General features: G+C 37.6%; 1 long non-coding RNA gene across 1 annotated transcript; it reads right to left on the minus strand.

Annotated features, from left to right (window-relative positions):
- Nucleotides 1–3439: 3439 nt before the first annotated feature.
- LOC129412428 (uncharacterized) lies at nucleotides 3440–4258 on the minus strand. Its single transcript, XR_008633725.1, has 4 exons — nucleotides 4191–4258; nucleotides 3872–4005; nucleotides 3719–3793; nucleotides 3440–3567 (listed from the first exon to the last, which is right to left on the minus strand). It is a non-coding gene; the product is annotated as an uncharacterized LOC129412428 (long non-coding RNA).
- Between the last annotated feature and the right edge of the window lie 1050 nt (nucleotides 4259–5308).

Genomic DNA, 5308 nt, shown 5'->3' on the forward strand with positions numbered 1-5308 from the left:
CAGCAGGAATCCACGGGGACAAGAAAGAAATTAAAACACACAAAACAAGTCAAAGAACCGGAGGACTGTTTCTTCATTTCAGACAAAACATGCCTTCCTTCCTCTCAGGGGGCTTGCATCTCCACAAACCTGACTCTTATTTGTCCTGAAGGAGAGCCTCCTACTTTGGCTACAATATTCCACAGGAGATGTCCAAACTTTTTTCACTGAGGGCTTCACTTTGAAACATGCTGAAACATATTGAGGGCGAGGGGCCACAGAGGGGCCTGTGGTCAGTGCAGTGAGTCATGCACGTGGCTGGATTTAACATGGCTTTGACGGAGCAGTCGTACCTTTAATAACACTTGGAATATTCATTTTGGGTCTGTATCAGAGTTCAGTATTATTGATTCATCTCCAGAAAGTTACACACAGTTCCTTTAGGTTGCCCTATGAGCTACTGCATCATTTGAGCCCAATCCTCTGGTTCCACTCAGTTAAAAACAATATGGGATTTAGTTTGTTGTTTGTTCATTGCTTTACACAAACTGTCACAACTCTTTCAGATGACGGACCCCTGGCTCCAGTGACGATCAAAGATGCTCCTCCTGTGCCCTGGTTCTGTTCTGTAGTTTGACTGATCACTTGTTTCATTGTTAATTTTTTTTTTAATCTGTTTCTGTTGAAAAAGTCAGTGTTGCATAGTTGTTATATTATATTTAACCACTGTGCCACAATAACACTTTCTGGGTAACTATCCGACTATTGACTCTCATTAGAAAAGGCTTCTCCATTGTTCTCGACTGTGAGTTTACACTTAAGTTAAAAACATTGTGAATGTAGAGTTTTTAAAAATAACTGTGGTGTATTTCCTTTGTGGTAAATAAACATACTGAAGCTCATGCAGAGCTCCACATTGTTTCTATCTTCAAAAACAGCATCAGAATCTCATTAATTCACAGCTGCAGAGCTGGGGATTAAAATCCTTTATCAGTCGATCTAAGAAAGAAAAGTTCACTGAAAGTTCAGATTTGTTTATATTTTTCTTTTCAGTGATAAACAGGATAGACATTTAGTGGAAAAGGTTATATACTGTGAAAAGCTGCACTGATACGAGACAAGTTTTCAATACTGACAGTTCAGTAAAGTATTTTGTGTTCCTATCAAAAAATATCCTAAAGATGATGAATTCAAATCAACCACAAAAAACATAATTGTGTTTTTGGGCTAAACTCACAGACCTGCCCCCTACTTGGCCTGGAGGAGGGTTTCCTGTTGCTTGTTTCCATGGGAATTGCGTTCCTTTTTTAATGTATGTATTTATTTATATGTATGTACTGTATATATGTGTCAGGGACAATGCGGTCTTACACCGAGCATGCAGCTGATACAATGCAAATAGAGTGTGTAGTGCTAATTTCCAGCTCCTGTCCCTGGTTGGACATTTCTCTAAACAAAACTCTTACAGCAGTATAATAATATTCCACAGTGTGACATAAAATATCTCCATCTCCACGGAAAATGTTCTGAATGTTTTAACTTTCTATTTCCACAGAATCAAGTCACCAGAAAGTTATACACTAAACTTTCAAACACTGAAGCTAACTATTTTGCATTCATTAATTTCCATATTTTGTTGCTGAAAAGAAAAAAGAAAAGAAAGAAAAAAGGTTGCTGGATTTGTGTAAAAAAAAAAATATGCAAAGCTGTTGCATGCAAGAAAATTATGTTCAGGCTTTTCGAAAGTTTTCAATGTTTCAAACCTTTTGAAACAGGCTTTGAAAACTCAATCCCCTATGCAGGATTTAGTCCTGCTAAATTCTGTTTTAGACATGGTTTAGACCTGGTTTAGTCCTGTTAAATCCTGTTTTAGACATGGTTTAGACCTGGTTTGGACCTGGTTTAGACCTGGGTTTAGACCTGGTTTTAGACCTGTTAAATCCTGTTTTAGACATGGTTTAGACTTGGTTTGGACCTGGTTTTAGACCTGGGTTTAGACCTGGTTTAGTCCTGTTAAATCCTGTTTTAGACATGGTTTAGACTTGGTTTGGACCTGGTTTTAGACCTGGGTTTAGACCTGGTTTAGTCCTGTTAAATCCTGTTTTAGACATGGTTTAGACCTGGTTCGGACCTGGTTTAGACCTGGGTTTAGACCTGGTTTTAGACCTGGGTTTAGACCTGGTTTAGTCCTGTTAAATCCTGTTTTAAACCTGGTTTAGTCCTAGTTTAGACCTGGTTTAGTGTCTGGTAATGAGTGGACTTACCGAGGGAAAAAAAAGAAGGGATATAGCCCCAATGTGAAAACTGGAAAATACCACCATGTAATCCATTTATTTCAACAAAGTAACTTTAATCCATTTACCACTCATGGAAACAGTAACTGTAACCGAATACAGTTACTCATAATTTGTACTCTGATTACATAACTCCAGTACAAGTAATCTGTTACTCCCCAACACTGATAATGGACCAGAACAGAATGACAGTGAACAAGTACTGCACATGCATAAACAATACTGTTCATGTCCATCTGGTACAGAGTCCTCCTAGTGCCACATCGCCCTGTACAAACACATGATAATTGTTCACTAGGAAGATGCAACTAATAACATCATCTCCAACATTCATGAACTTCCCCACAGCTATGTTCTAGGCCAGAAAAAGTGAATAAAATCTTTGAGAAGTCTGACCTCCTGATCAGCTCTCACGGTCCTCCTGCTCCGCTCTCTACAGGCTCCTGTAAATGTCCTGTGTCCTGCTACATCTTAATTTTCCCTCCCAAAGTTTTGGCGAGGGAAATTCTCAGGGGAGGGAGGAGCTTCCCCACAAATGATGATAATAATGAACAAAGTCATATTTCCTCAGCCTGATTAAAACATGCAGGTCTAACGTCGTCCACAAGCAAACAGCCTTTGTAAGACTTAAACATGTTTGACATAGAGTCTAAATAAGTCATGTTATTGTTGTCAAGTTTGTGTTCGCAAATCGAGCGACGCGTCTCAAACCATTTTTTTCTGTATAGGCTCTTCACGGTATCAGAATAAGTTTTATTGCTAGTGACAGTGATCAAAATTCATGGCATTATGGTGCAATATTTACAAAGAATCACAATATAAACTATGCTAAAATATAAATAAGGGTATGCTTTAAAATAAGGTCAAAAAGTAGACTTTGATAGACAATACAACATACACTGAAAAAAAAAAGTTGCTGGATTTGCGTAAAAAAGTTATGGACAGCGGTTGCACGCAATAAAATTATGTTTAGGCTTTGAAACTTTTTTCGATCCCCTCTACACATGTTTTTCTCGGAACATGAACATCACTTTTTCATGTTGATGAAATTTGAACAAATCATGCTGAATATGCATATTTATCTTATGGTATCTTATCATGAAATGTATAAGTATGTATAATTTAATTTAATTGATCTAATTCTGTAAAAGAATACAAAAACAGTCTTTAGTTTTCCACAGTTCTGTATTGTCTTAAACAGAATCAAACACAAAGAGAGCACAGGGACAGAGACACACAGTTTGGAGCTGGACAGTGTGAAGATTTATTCCAGTGAAGAAGCTCTGGTCTCTGCCTGTGGACACAGAATAACACATGATGATCACATTCTGATGATCTACTCTGTTCTACATGTTTAAATACACTTATAGCACTTATTACTACAATAACGGACCAGAACAGAATCACAAGAACATTAGAAGTGTATCTGCAGAAACAAAACTCACCATGTGCTGCTTTTCTTCCTCTAAACACAGTAACAGGGAGGGCATCTGGTATAAAGTCTCCTAATGCCACATCACCTTGTACAAGTACGATAACAGTTTCAATAGGAATTTCATTTTGAAAAAATTTAAAATAATTTTAGTTGGTTTACTTACTTTGTTCATCTGTGGTCTGTGTTTTGTTGGTTCTCAAACATCTTCCTTTTTTCTGAAACATCAACTATAACATTCATGAACTTCCCCACAGCTCCAGCAGAGCTCTGGACGTCACTCTGTGTTTGTAGACGACTCTGGAAGCAACACAATCAAATCTTAGTACAAGTGTCAGACTCTTGTAGATGGACAGTCAAAAACAATTTGTTTCAAGGAGTCCTTACATTAACTCTAATTTCAAATAAAACACCACAAACATGTTTTAACAATGACGACATTCTAGGCCGGAGAAGCACATAATAAAATCTTTGAAAAGTCTTACCTCCAGATCAGCTTCATAATCCTCCTGCTCCACACTGTGTGTCTCTGCTCCTGGATCTGTCCTGTGTCCTGTTACATTTGAATTTTCCCTCCAAAGGTTTTGGGAAGGAGAATTCCAGAGGGAGGAGCCTCACCAGAGATTATAATAAAGTCATGTTTCCTCAACCTGTTTAAAACATGCAGGTCTCACATCAGCCACAATCAAGCGATGTTTGTAAGATTTAAACATGCTTGACAGAGAAACGTAAAAAAGTGATGTTATTGTTGTCAAATTTGTTTTTGCAATTTGAGCAACTCGGACCGTTTTTTCAGTGTATACAGAAGGGCAGAACAACAACAGTACAAAAACAGTGATGACTTGTATCTGTTTATTAAAGATATCAGCCGTATGTTTATTTGAATTTTTGTTTTTGCCTGTAGATGACAAATGTGAAACCTGTCCCCCTCCCCTGATCTTTGTTCACACTCACTGTGCTGTGCTCGCTGGTCGTCTTCTGTCTCACCAAATCTGTGCACTATCAGATAAAAGTTATGTAGATGGTGGTGATGAAGTGTGAAAATGCAACCGGGAGCAGTCGGATCACAGTATATTTAATGTCACACTGTGTAACATTCCAGTTAAACGATCCTTTAATTAAATAAATTGTTGTTTTTGTAGAAATGAGAGACTCAGGAGGTCCCACCGCCCACAGTGCCTTTTATTTGAGGAAACATTGTTATGCACAGAGGCAGACTCAACAAATCGATGCTTTTTAGGATTAGCTCCAAAAAAACATTTAGTCTGAAAACTGTGCACACAAGAGGCTCAGAGCAACACAAAGATTTAGTGATATGGATTCCTTTTTTCTGTCATGAGCTTTGTTAGGGATAATGTCACTGGTTGTGAGTTCAGTTCCTTTTGTCTCCACAGCTTTTCTTTTTTTTTTTCATTTTCAATCTTAGTTCTTTTGTTTTTTGATTGTAATATTCAAGAGAAAAAAAAAAAATTATGAAGGGATATTATGCAAAATCGACTTTTTTGGTGCTTTCTACCATTTTATAAAGTTATTTCCTCATCAAAAACATGCCTGAAGAGATTTTCTGTCACCCATGCATGTTTGTGACTTTGCACACACCGGA

Source organism: Boleophthalmus pectinirostris, unplaced genomic scaffold (genome assembly GCF_026225935.1).
Source record: "Boleophthalmus pectinirostris isolate CB_2022bp ecotype Guang Dong unplaced genomic scaffold, ASM2622593v1 HiC_scaffold_8, whole genome shotgun sequence".
Classification (NCBI taxonomy): Eukaryota; Metazoa; Chordata; class Actinopteri; order Gobiiformes; family Gobiidae; genus Boleophthalmus; species Boleophthalmus pectinirostris.